Consider the following 13,896-nt stretch of genomic DNA (forward strand, 5'->3'; position numbering starts at 1 on the left):
TAAAAAAACAAACAACCCAATCCAACAATGGGCAGAAGACCTAAATAGACATTTCTCCAAAGAAGACATACAGATGGCCAAGAAGCACATGAAAAGCTGCTCACCATCACAAATTATTAGAGAAATGCAAATCCAAACTACAATGAGGTATCACCTCACACCAGTTAGAATGGGCATCATTAGAAAATCTACAAACAACAAAAGCTGGAGAGGGTGTGGAGAAAAGGGAACCCTCTTGCACTGTTGGTGGGAATGTAAATTGATACAGCCACTATGGAGAACAGTATGGAGGTTCCTTAAAGAACTAAAAATAGAATTACCATATGACCCAGCAATCCCATTACTGGGCATATACCCTGAGAAAACCATAATTCAAAAAGACACATGCACCTCAATGTTCACTGCAGCACTATTTACAATAGCCAGGTCATGGAAGCAACCTAAATGCCCATTGACAGACGAATGTATAAAGAAGATGTGGTACATATATACAATGGAATATTACTCAGCCAAAAAAAGGAACGAAATTGGGTCATTTGTAGAGATGTGTATGTATCTAGAGACTGTCATACAGAGTGAAGTTAGTCAGAAAGAGAAAAACAAATATCGTATATTAACGCATATACGTGGAACCTAGAAAATGGTAGAGATGAACCGGTTTGCAGAGCAGAAATTGAGACACAGAAGTAGAGAAGAAACATTTGGACACCAAGGGGTGCAAGCAGCAAAGGGTGAGGGTTTTGGTGTGATGAATTGGGAGATTGGGATTGACATGTATACACTGATGTGCATGAAATGGATAACTCATAAGAAAAATAAATAAGTAAATAAACAAATGAATCACAGAGGCCAGGATACTTCTCAAGGGAAATGGAGGGTGTCAGCACAGGCTTCACAGTTTTGTTTTAGGTCAGTTCTAATGTTTACAGTGAAAGTCAGACAGATATGAATAAAAATCATTTTTTATTTTCAACTCAACTATAAGAGGTTCCTATTTTTTGCTGGGAAGTTATAAATCAACCACATCACTGAGAATCAGTTTGTTTTCATTGAATATGATCTTTTTAAAAATGTCATTTCTGTGATGATTAGTGATATTAAACTTTTTTTTTTGTATACTTGTTGGCTATTTTTATGTCTTCTTTAGAGATATATCTGCTCAAGTCCTTTGACCATTTTTTTCTCCAGCTTTATTGAGATATAATTGATATATAACATTGGGTAAGTTTAAGGTGTACAACATATTGATTTGATACACATATATTTTTTTAAAATATTTATTTATTTATTTATTTTGGCTGTGCCTGGTCTTAGCTGCGGAATGCAGGATCTTTACTTGTGGCATGTGGACTCAATTGTGGCATGCATGCAAGATCTAGTTCCCTGACCAGAGATGGAACTTAGGCCTCCTGCATTGGGAGCTCAGAGTCTTACCCACTGGACCACCAGGGAAGTCCCGATACTCTTATATGTTGACAAATGATTACCACCATAGCATTAACCTTTGCCCATTTTTAAATTAGGAATTTTTTCTGTTTAGCTGTAATAGTTTCTTATATATTTTGGAAATTAACCCCTTATCAAATATGTGGTTTGTGAATTTTTTTTCCCATTCCTTAGGTTGCCTTTTCACTCTGTTGATTGTTTCCTTTATTGTGCAGAAGATTTTTAGTTTGATGTAGTCTCATTTGTCTATTTTTGCTTTTGTTGCCTGTGCTTTTGGTATCATATCCAAGACACCATTGCCAAGATCAATGTCATGAAGATTTTCCCTTATGTTTTCTTCTAGTATTTTTAGTTTCAGGTCTTCAGTTTCCATTTTAATTTATTTTGAGTTGATTTTTGTGTATGGTGTAAGATATGGGTCAAATTTCTTTCTTTCTTTCTTTCTTTCTTTCTTTCTTTCTTTCTTTCTTTCTTTCTTTCTTTCTTTCTTTCTTTCTTTCTTTTCTTTCTTTCTCTTCTTTCTCTCATTCCTTCCTTCCTTATGTAGAAATCCATTTTTCCCAACACCATTTGTTGAAGGGACTATCCTTTCCCCGATGTGTATTCTTGGTGACCTTGTTGAAGATCAGCTGACCACATATGTGTGGATTTATACCTGGACTCTCTATTCTGTTCCATTTGTCTCTATATCTGTTTTTATGACAGTCCCATTCTGTAAAACCATAGTGAGATATCACCTCATCATAGTTAGGATGACCATTATCAAAAAACAAGAAAAAACAAGTGTTGGTGAGGATGTGAAGAAATTGGAAACTTGTGCACTGTTGATGGAATGTAAAATAGTGGAGCTACTAGGAAACAGTATGGAGGTTTCTCAAAAAATTAATAATACAACTTACCATATGTTCCAGCAATTCTACTTCTGGGTATATATCCAAAAGAAAATCAGGATCTCGAAGAGATATTTGCACTCTCATGTTCATTGTATCATTATTCATAGTAGCTAAAATGTGGAAGTAATGTAAATGGTCATTGATATATATATATATATATATATATATACACACACACACACACACACACACACACAAATACAGATATATTTATATATATACACACACATATACAGATATATATATATGTATAATGGAATATTATTCAACCTTTAAAAAAGGAAATCCTATCACGCAGCAACATGGATGTATCTTGAAGGAATTACACCATGTGAAATAAGCTAGTCACAGAAGGAAAAAATACTGCATGACTCCAGTTATATGAGGTATATAAAGTAGTCAAACTCATAGAAGCAGGAAGTAGAATGGTGATTGCTGGAGACTAGGGGTAGGGGGAAAATGGGAGTTGGTGTTCAATGGGTATAAAGTTTCAGTTGTGCAAGATGAAAATATTCTAGACATCTTCTGTACAACATTGTGCTTATAGTTAATGATACTGTATTATAAAATGAACAATTTGTTAAGAGGTTAGTTCTCATACTATGTGTTTTTTTACTGAAACATTTTAAAAAAGAAATATCACTAACTCATTACTTTATCTTGGATGCTAGTAAGAGAGAACCATCTGAGGGACAAAGAGGTTTCATACCTATGAGAAAATGAATTCTTCTTAAAAGAAGGCGTATAGACTGGATGACCACTTAAGATTCCTTTAGCTATGGGTTTCTATGATATAAGAACACCTCTGTTTGAAGAAGTATGAAGTGGTTTGCATATCATTAGGAATGCTATTTCTAGTATAGGGGTAATTTAGTAATACTAATTTACTAACAGAGTATATTAATATACTAATGGTGGCATTTAAAGCACTTATGGATAAAAAATCAAGGAGAATGAAAGGCAAAGCATAAAAGGATCTACTTTAGCTATGTCATTTATGATGTATTATGGTCCTTGTTTGATACATGACTGTAATAAAGCATTGCCATTCAATTAGAGTAAGTTAACTTTAAAATTAATATTGTACCTATGCTTGATTCCATTTAAAGGGCTGGAGAAAGGGAAGAGGATTTTGAACCATTCACTATGCATTAGCTTCAATGACAGAATATAAATCATAGTAAGTCATGGGCCTCTGCCCAGTTCTGATCTCTGTGTGGTGCATGTCAATGTCAAACTTTAAAAATGTGTACCTAGGTTAAAACGGCATGCATTTGGTAATTGGACAGAAGTGAGTGGAATGAATAGGAGGTTAAAATCTGGCCCTTTGGAAATGTTTTGACACTTTACCCAGGAGCCTGCATTTATTAATAGTAATGTTTCCTAAAGTTTTATTTTGGCCAGCTTGCTGATTATATAGAAAGCCCCAGAAGGAGTGATGAAGGAAATACATTAGCGAAAAGTATTAAAAAATTATCTTTGACATCTCTAGCACAAAGATCAAGATCAGGTGGTTGATAAGAGAGCATAATTCAATCGATAGGAACATCCATTTTAATTTTCCTTTCTTGTGAGATATTTAATTCTTCCCATTCTTGTTATGAAGATACATCAGGAATTCCATTATTACTGAGAAAATCCATCCTGTGGGCATTCATTTTGATCTTTGAATTTTGATCTTTCTCAAAATTCACTCATTATCAATTAATGAACAGAACGAATCAGGGAAATAAAATGCACACATGTGTAAGTGTACATATATAGTGTATACTCAGTTGAAGAGAAAAAGAGAGAAGGAATTAAAATTTCAAAAATTCCTACTGTGCCAGACACTGTGCCAGTGTCTGTTAGACACTTTAACTAGTTTATAAATAAGTAATAAATATTACTTGTCTGAAAATATGTGACATTCTTTAATATCTACATACCATCACATTTTTACAGCAGTTGTGTGATCTTATCAAGAATAGTTAATTAATTAAGTATTATATTACCATGATGATCAACTTTTTTTTGGTGGGGGCTGGTAAGACAAAAAATATATTCTTCAGGCACTGAAGAGGCTCACTACATCACTACAACCTGTTCTTTCTGCTTCTGTAATGTGGTAAGCAGTTAAAGGAATAACATTTGTCTGTTATATATCTATTTATTTAACATTTACCTATTGCATGTATATAGGTATATATACATACGTGTCCCACTAAAATAAATATTGCACAAACAGATACCAGCATTTTAATGAGAGTCTGATCCTGCAGCATCAACATTTTTACTTGCTTTATTCAGTTTAATTTTTTTTTCTGTCATTTTGTGTATGGACTTTTCAAGACAGACAATTCCTTGGCAATAACATTGAGAAAAAATAAGCAAACTCATTCAATGACTAGGATTGGGAAGTTATCTTGCATGAAGTTCATGCTGAAGATGATTTTGAATGAGGGGGTGGGTGGTTTGCAGATAGAAATTTGGTGGGACCACATGGAAATAAGTAGGAAAGTGAGATGAGAAATATAAATTATTTCTTAGATGCAGAATAGAATAGAGGTTGGACAGTGAGTATATGTCAGGACAGGAGTAGAAATGAGAAATGAAAGTGGGCTCTTAGATTCAAAGGAAAGCTGAGGAGAAGAAGCACTAGGGATAAAGAAGAAAGAGAGAAGAAAAGACTCAGCTCACAGTTTCCATTTACTTCCAAGTAGGTGATAATTCCCATGACTTAAAGATGGCTTCTCGATCTTCACCAGTCACCATATTGGAATTATGTCAAACAAATAATCTGGACTAGGTCAGAGTGTTTATGGTGCTTGAGGACAGTTCACATATGCATCCATAATGAATTCTGAAATAAGGAATATAGACTGTCCCTCCTGAGAGTTCATATTTAGTCAGAGCAGATGTAGGCCAGCAGGTTCTATGGTAACCTGATTGAATATTAACGAATTTGACACAGAATATGCATTGGTTAGCCTTGAAAAGATAGAAAAAGGTGAATTGAGTTCATTCAGCCCACAAATCTATATTGAATGCCTACCAGGTACCAGACATGGGACATGGTGATGAATGAACAAGAAGACAATGTCCTTGACCCTCTCACAGGTCTTAGAATCATTGAGGTATGGCCATTAGCATTCTGTGTGTTATATTGGGGTACTGTGAGTCCACCCCTAAGGGATGGAGCCCTTCTTATAGTGCTACCAATATCAGGTTGTTGAGTCTTGAGGGCTGGGGCCCAAACCCTATGCTATCATCAATCTCTCAGGCTCTTGAGAAATAGCCAGCTTGGCCATTTGGTGATATCCAATATTTCTGATTAGCTGTTCTTTTTCTCTCTTAATACTTCTGGAAGGAATAGGTCTTATTCATTTCCTCCAAACAATATAGAGCATGGGTCTGAGAGATACTACTTTTCTTTTTTTAACATCTTTATTGGAGTATAATTCCTTTACAATGGTGTGTTAGTTTCTGCTTTATGACAAAGTGAATCAGTTATACATATACATATGTTCCCATATCTCTTCCCTCTTACGTCTCCCTCCCTCCCACCCTCCCTATCCCACCCCTCTAGGTGGTCACAAAGCACCGAGCTGATCTCCCTGTGCTATGCGGCTGCTTCCCACTAGCTATCTATTTTATGTTTGGTAGTGTATATATGTCCATGCCACTCTCTCACTTTGTCACAGCTTACCTTTCCCCCTCCCCATATCCTCAAGTCCATTCTCTAGTAGGTCTGTGCCTTTATTCCTGTCTTACCCCTAGGTTCTTCATGACCTTTTTTTGTTGTTGTTGTTTTTCTTAGATTCCATATATATGTGTTAGCACATGGTATAAACCCACGCACGTATGGTCACCTTATCTTTGATAAAGGAGGCAAGAATATACAGTGGAGAAAAGGCAGCCTCTTCAATAAGTGGTGCTGGGAAAACTGGACAGGTACATGTAAAAGTATGAGATTAGAACACTCCCTAACACCACACACAAAAATAAACTCAAAATGGATTAAAGACCTAAATGTAAGACCAGACACTATCAAACTCTTAGAGGAAAACATAGGCAGAACACTCTATGACATAAATCACAGCAAGATCCTTTTTGACCCACCTCCTAGAGAGATGGAAATAAAAATAAACAAATGGGACCTAATGAAACTTAAAAGCTTTTGCACAGCAAAGGAAACCATAAACAAGACCAAAAGACAGCCCTCAGAATGGGAGAAAATATTTGCCAATGAAACAGCTGACAAAGGATTAATCTCCAAAATTTACAAGCAGCTCAATATCAAAAAACAAACAACCCAATCCAAAAATGGGCAGAAGACCTAAATAGACATTTCTCCAAAGAAGATATACAGATTGCCAGAAAACACATGAAAGAATGCTCAACATCATTAATCATTAGAGAAATGCAAATCAAAACTACAATGAGATATCATCTCACACCGGTCAGAATGGCCATCTTCAAAAAATCTAGAAACAGTAAATGCTGGAGAGGGTGTGGAAAAAAGGGAACACTCTTTCACTGTTGGTGGGAATGTAAACTGATACAGCCACTATGGAGAACAGTATGGAATTTCCTTAAAAAACTACAAATAGAACTACCATACGACCCAGCAATCCCACTACTGGGCATATACCCTGAGAAAACCATAATTCAAAAAGAGTCATGTACCAAAATGTTCATTGCAGCTCTATTTACAATAGCCAGGACATGGAAGCAACCTAAGTGTCCATCAACAGATGAATGGATAAAGAAGATGTGGCACATATATACAATGGAATATTACTCAGCCATAAAAAGAAACGAAATTGAGTTATTAGTAGTGAGGTGGATGGACCTAGAGTCTGTCATACAGAGTGAAGTAAGTCAGAATGAGAGATACTACTTTTAAGTCAGCGACAGAATGGGTAAGCTCTTCTTTCTTGCTTCCTTTTAGTGGTTCTCTTGTGTCATTCCTTGATTTCATCTTATCCCAGACATCTCCTGCCTCAAGTATGGCTGGCAAAGGGCCAGCGCATCATCTTACGAGATGTCTATCTACTGTTCAGAGGTCAGAGTCATCTCGTGATGTGTTAATTTGCTTTTGACATTTGTTTCCAGTCCATCTGCTTAGAAGTCTGCTGTAATTTAGTTATTGGCAAAGCCAACCTCAGGCTATATCGAAAAAAAAGAAAACCTGAAGTTACCTGCGGTTTTCTAAAGAGATCATTAAGTAGGGCAGCAACTAATTATCCTTTCACAAAATGTCTTTTCTTGGTATCAGCATTTTTCTTTTCTTCTTATTTTTTAGAACTTGTGAGCACAAAATACTTAAATAGATTTGTGCCTGATGACTAATATCTATTTTTACCTTTGTGCTATGCAGATCTCAGTGGTGTTTTGCTTTTCCTGCACCAAATAGTATTATAATTCACAGTGGACTTTGTTGAAGAGATTAGTGTTAGCACTGTACTTTTTCATCCAAATTTGAAATGTGAATGTGAACACTTCTCTTTAGGGTGCTATAAGTACTGGCGTATATGTTTGTTTAATTATTTCACCATTCCTTAGGTTTGTAAAAAACAATAACACAAGAGGATGTTTAAAATTTTAAAAAACAGGGTTTTGATTTTGTTTTGTTTTCAAACTCGCGGTAAACCCTGTTTCCATAAAATATGGTGAACCTGATAAAATTAGAGAGACGCTAGCTAAAGCCTGGTGGGCAGGTGAATTTGGTGGAATCCTGGCTTAGAACTCTATACAATACTGTTTTAAAATCTGGAGGTTAGAACTGCAATGTTAAATGCTATTGGTGGAGAGAAAGAAATACTTTGCCATATGTATATGGAAGAGCACTTTGAAAAAGTCCACCAAGACAAACTGGTATCAGTAGAAAGGCTAAAATGGACCTAGAAGCCATAGCAAATTGGGAGCAGAGCAAGCATATGGCCATGGGAATGCTAAGGACGGTGACCTGACACTGAGTTAAGGGGAACGCTAGTTACAGATTGCAGAGGAACATCGGAATCAGACTGCAAAAGCTTTCAGGAAGTGTTTAAAGTTGTATTAAAATTTGAATGATTCTTTTTGAGCAAAGGAATCAGGACTGCAAAGATAGTGACGGAGTTTAGCTTAATCCATTTATCCTCTATAATGGGCTGGACACAGTGCTAGGTACTTTCATATTATGTGGTGTACTGAAAACAATGCTGAAGCTAAAAACTGAAAACATGGGTTATTTCATGCCTCATAAACATGCCAGATGGGAATCACTAGCATTCTATTACCTACTAATATGTGGGGCAATGATATATAATGACCAATAGTGTTAGAATTGGGATTTATTCTTTGCATTTGCAACACTGGTTATTTTTTTTCCGTATGGGCAGTGCTAGTAAGAGAGTTTGGAATATATAAAAATATCTGTACATTCAGAGACCAATAAATTCCATTTAAATATCCTAATCATCTCAGATTTAATGTACATATTAATGCTTAGATACTGCGTATTGTAGGAGTTTTTAGTGCCAGATTCATTCTATTTTTAGCTAAGTCTCACTCATTGCCAAGTACTGATGTGTTTTCATCCATAAAAATAAAATGCTTGATGATACTTTGCTCATATTCTGCTTATTCTCTTCTGTCTATAACTTTTCCCAAAGCAAAACTCCTCTGCCCCTTCAGTCTCCCTCACATTTATCTTATTCCTTGCCACCACCGTAAAGCTCCCAGATAGTACAGTTTTTATCTCTGAGTATTTCCTTCTCAGCCCACTGCAGTTTGTCTCCTGCTCTCACTGCTCAGAACAAGCAGCCCCTCGGGTCACTGTGTCGACCCACCAAGTGCCGGTTCTGGAGCTTCTCAGCAGCCTCTGTGCCACTCTTCCTATCACTCCTCCGGCTTCTTTGACTGCTTGCTCTCAGTCTCTTTCATGGGCTCTTCTGCTTCTGTTTTTTAATGGCTCCTGAATGTGGGCCCACATCTTCCATTTCTGTAGCGTTTGCCTTAGTTTGGGACTCATCACCTCTCACCTGGTCTGTTTCAAGAGACTCTCAAAATCCTCACCGATTATTGGGCACAAGCCTCTCCCACCAGCTCCAGATCACACTACAAATGGTGGTCAGAGTAGTCACCCCTTAAAACAAGCCTGATTCTCCACTAGATTGCTCAAAACATCCATTGCCCAGTGGGTAAAACAAAAGTCCTTACCATGGCACACAGGCCCCCTGAGTCTGACTTCCCTTCTCCATCCCTGCCTCATGCCCCTTCTCTCTCCTCCCTAACAGGGGCTGATACCTCTGAACTGCGCCTGCCCGTGTGTCTGTCCCCCTCCTGGTCTGGGAGTCTCCAGCACCTTTAACCTCTTTATGCCTTTCCTCGTCGATAACAATAAGGGTAACTGCAATGTCTGTATTAAGAAGAGATTGTGATGGTTGAAGGAAAAGCTGCCTGTGTAACTGGTGAATTTCCTACAAGCACTGTATGATGATCTATACATGTTCATTGTGACTTCTGTTATTAGATAACTCTGAGGTGGGCTCGGGAGGGTTAGTAGAGAATGCTCAGGAAACCAATAAAGATAATTAAAAGTTTTGAAAATTAGAGCCATGGAAAACAGGTAAACGAGCAATTATTCAGCCAAGGGAAGAAAAAGCCTAAGGGGAGATAGAAGAGTGAAAAATTATCTCCTAGAGGATAAACTCAGACCATCCTCTATGAATGCAGAGAAGGAAACACAACAAAGCATGTAGGATTTATATTTGCCGTAAGAAATTTATATTTCCCAGATAAGGGATTGGCTATCTAGAATTGTTTATTCATGAAACTCCAAAAATTTGTTTATCTATAGACCTAAAAAGATATATTTTCTTATGTCTAACCTTAGGTATGAAGTGGGCTGAATGCAGAGAATTGGATTAGGGCAGCGGTCCCCAACCTTTTTGGCACCAGGGACCGTGGAAGACAATTTTTCCACAGACCTGGGTGGGGGGGATGGTTTCGGGATGATTCAAGCACGTTACATTTACTGTGCATTTTATTTCTATTATTATTACAGTGTAATATATAATGAAATAACTCTACAACGCACCATAATGCTGACAGGAGGCAGAGCTCAGGCGGTAATGTGAGCAATGGGGAGCGGCTGTAAATACAGATGAAGCTTCGCTTGCTCACCTGCCGCTCACCTCCTGCTGTGCAGCCCAGTTCCTAACAGGCCCAGGGGTTGGGGAGCCCTGAATTAGGGGATCTCATGAAGTCCTTTTTCCCTCAGTAAGTCTGTCTCTTTTTGCCCCTATCCAAACCCTCTGAATGTCTCTCTCTGGCTTTCTGTCTCTCTGCCTTTCTATTTCTGTTTCTTTCTCTGTTTTTCTTTCTCTTTGTTCTCTCCTCTTTCTCCCTCCATCCCCCAATATTTCTACCCCGTCCTCCAGCCCCAGTATGCAGTATAAGCAAAAGTTTTTCAGAAATGGTCCAAACACTGCTCTTCTCCTTTTCTTATGTCAAGTTTATTTTATTTTTTGGTTGGCATTACAAATACTTTGGGTTAAAGGAAAATTTCTATTTCTGTAATGAGTTGAGGACAGAAAAGTTTTTATGATCACTTTCTTTGACAGTGTTATTTTCTGAGATCTTCCTCCTGCCGTATACTTTCCTCAGCAAAACTCCCTGTCTCTTCCTTTTGAGAAGATTTTTTCCTATAACTTCTGGACAGTGCATTTGACCAGAGAAGTGTAAAGTTCCTTCATTGCCTGTTGTTAGAAGTCCAAGGGAAGGGACATTAATCGTAGCACTGCTCTGAGGAACACAGAGCCCGGCTCACCTTGGAGCAATATCTTCGAATGTCCCATTTCTAACCCTGGGATTTCGTAGATTGTAGCTGTTGTGTCTTTCTACTTATGTGTGGACTTCCCTTCTTTCTTTTGTTGATGCTGGTGACATTCTTCTTTGTCTTTCTCTCATTAACATTGCCTCATATTTCTTCTCTATGATTTTTTCTATTCTTTTCATTCGTTTTTAATTTTCAGTCTTTGGGGCAGATTTCCCCTTATCTTTTTATGAGATTGGCTCTTCATGGACTTAACCGATGCTAGAATCCTATCAATCAGCCTGCTGATTGATCAGCACCTGCTACTGGAATTCACATGGCAATGAGGTGACAGATATTAAAGCTCATGTTATATGTGAGAAAGTCATATGGCTGAATTGATACAACCATTTCTCTTTTCTCTGAGCAGAGACAGTATCTCATCCTTGACTTTTTTATTAAGTGTTTACTAGATTTTCCCCTTAAGCACTTTAGAAGTTAAAAGGAAATTTAATTTTGTTCCTTTTTTTCTTTTTCTTTTTTTTTTCTTTTTTTACTAACTCTCATGTCATAGTTGAAGAGAACAATCTAGTGTCCATTATCACAGGTTCATTGTGACCCAGCAAACCCCAGAACTAAAGCTTCACAATACAAACTCTAGGGAGAAGAGTGAAATTGACACAGCTCTTGAAGGGTAGAAGAGAGGAAATTAAGATAAGAGAAAGGATCAGTGGTCACTGTAAGCAGTGTAAGTTTCCAGTGTATGAATGACCGCTCTGGACTACCATTTCAACAGGTGCCTCCAAACATAAGCTGCCCTGGAACAGTTATTGGGAACTGAGTGTAAATAATGCTGCTGTAAAGTAGAATTATTTGTCAATATATTAACTGTAACAGAAAAATCAAGTCACTTAAATTATAGCTTTGTGTTCCCTCCCTCTATCCTTTTCTTCATTTTTTAAAATTATTTTGAGCACACACAATCAATTCAATCAAAATTATATCATTTAAATGTTTTCAGTTAAGTAGGGTTTAGGTTGTATTTTTCATGTGTGTGTCACAAATATTTATCGAGCCAGTACCATTTGCTAAGTGTTACTAAATTATCTTATTTATTAATTCATTTAAGCCCCACAAAGGGCCTATGATTTGTATTATTATCTTCATTTTAAATATATGAAAGCAGACACAGTTTTCTAAGAGGGTTAATAACTTGCTTGAGGTCAAACATGACTATAAGTGACAGAGCCTAAGATTTTTGGAAATTGAACTCCAATTTTCTTTCTATTATACCTTAGCTGTTCCAGTGGGTCTGCTGCTTGGAATGACAATTATATATTGTTATTATGGTGAATAACAATTATATATCTGGGAAAGTACAATTGAAGTATGGAAAATTTCTTCTACAGGTTATTCAAAACAAATTAATATTGACACCAAATTAATAATTGACAAATAATAGATATTGAGTATTTTGTTTTTGGAATAAAAGGTGAGTTTTAATTATAGATTGAAAATTTCCTATGTCAGATTTTGAGATTGCTTAGTCCCATTCAAAGAAATGTAGACTTTCTTTTGTAAAACAGAACTTATATGGTAAAAATTTTCTCGTTACTCTTATATCTCTTTTCTCTTTATTAAGCTACTTTACTACTAACACTGCACTCATAATTTAAGGTATCTTCCTTAGATGGCAGTCGGGATAAATGATGACTTGTCTACCTCTCAGTAAAGTTGATGATGGTATAATAAAACAATAACAACAACAAACAGACATTTATTGAGTAAATTTTAGGAGTCAGAGAAGAAATGTTAAGTAAACTTTCCCCTATTCCCCAGGGCTGGTAAACTGTAGGGTGAGGATTTGAACCCGGGTTTCAGTGATTCCAGAGCTCAGAGTATCAACAGCTACAAAAATTCAAAAAATAAAAGAAAGTCAAGAAATACAATAAATTTTTAAAAATTTAATTCAAAAAATACTAGAAATTCAAAAACTCTTCAAACATCTGCCCAATTCACATAGTCCCTTTGAAAAAATGTTAATATTAAAATGAATTTCATAAAACAGTCTTGTTTTCTTTGTGGACAGATGGCCAGAATTGTATCTATGAAACATTTTTTCTTCATATTTTGGAGGCAGGGTATGCAATCATTGTAGGATAGAGCTTCTAAAAGTTGCTCATTTCCTACACTGAACCAATTTAATAACATGGCAAAAAATAACATGGCCATTAGTGTCTGACCTGGCTTCTAGGGGCCAAATAGGCCCTTGCAGTATTTGTTTATGTGGGTCTATAACTTTGTTTATTTTTCATTCTGACCCTTTCTAGTAAAATAAGTAAAATTTTCTCAACATTTTAAAACAGACTAAATCTTTGTTCATAGATGTGTTGAACTATGATCAATGCATCCACCAGATAGAATTTAAAAGGAATGGTTCATCTTCTCATTCTCCCTACTTGTCCCACTAATCACTTGTGCCAAAGGGAACATATTATTTAGTTAAGTTTCTATTTTAAAGAAAAATGGCAGCTCTCACTTCCGTATTTCCTTCTTATGTCTCTGTTTAATGGCAGGCAGGAATGAGGTAGCTGCTGGTGCTTGCAAATGAGCGGCCATGGAAATTATACTACTTTGTGGCAAGATAGAAACTCAAAGTAGTGGGCTCACCTCTGCATTTAGGACTGTTTTTTAGTAGAGTATTGGGTGAATGTTATAACTCAGAGGTACTGAGTCCAAACCTCAGGGGGACCTTTCTCTGTACAGCTCTCGAAT

The 13,896-nt window shown here is 36.6% G+C and overlaps 1 protein-coding gene across 11 annotated transcripts in view; it reads left to right on the plus strand.

Moving 5' to 3' along the window:
• The window catches only part of TMEM117 (transmembrane protein 117), a 572,067-nt gene that overhangs the window by 251,140 nt on the left and 307,031 nt on the right, over positions 1-13,896 (plus strand). The window contains exon 1 of one of the 11 annotated variants that reach the window (XM_067696266.1): positions 7,366-7,386. The exons of the other annotated variants lie outside the window; for them this stretch is intronic. The gene's annotated coding sequence lies outside the window, so the exon portion shown is untranslated. Of the gene's footprint in view, positions 1-7,365; positions 7,387-13,896 lie in introns of those variants that run through there. 11 annotated transcript variants of the gene reach the window in all.

The sequence above is a fragment of the Pseudorca crassidens genome, chromosome 11 (genome assembly GCF_039906515.1).
Source record: "Pseudorca crassidens isolate mPseCra1 chromosome 11, mPseCra1.hap1, whole genome shotgun sequence".
Classification (NCBI taxonomy): domain Eukaryota; kingdom Metazoa; phylum Chordata; class Mammalia; order Artiodactyla; family Delphinidae; genus Pseudorca; species Pseudorca crassidens.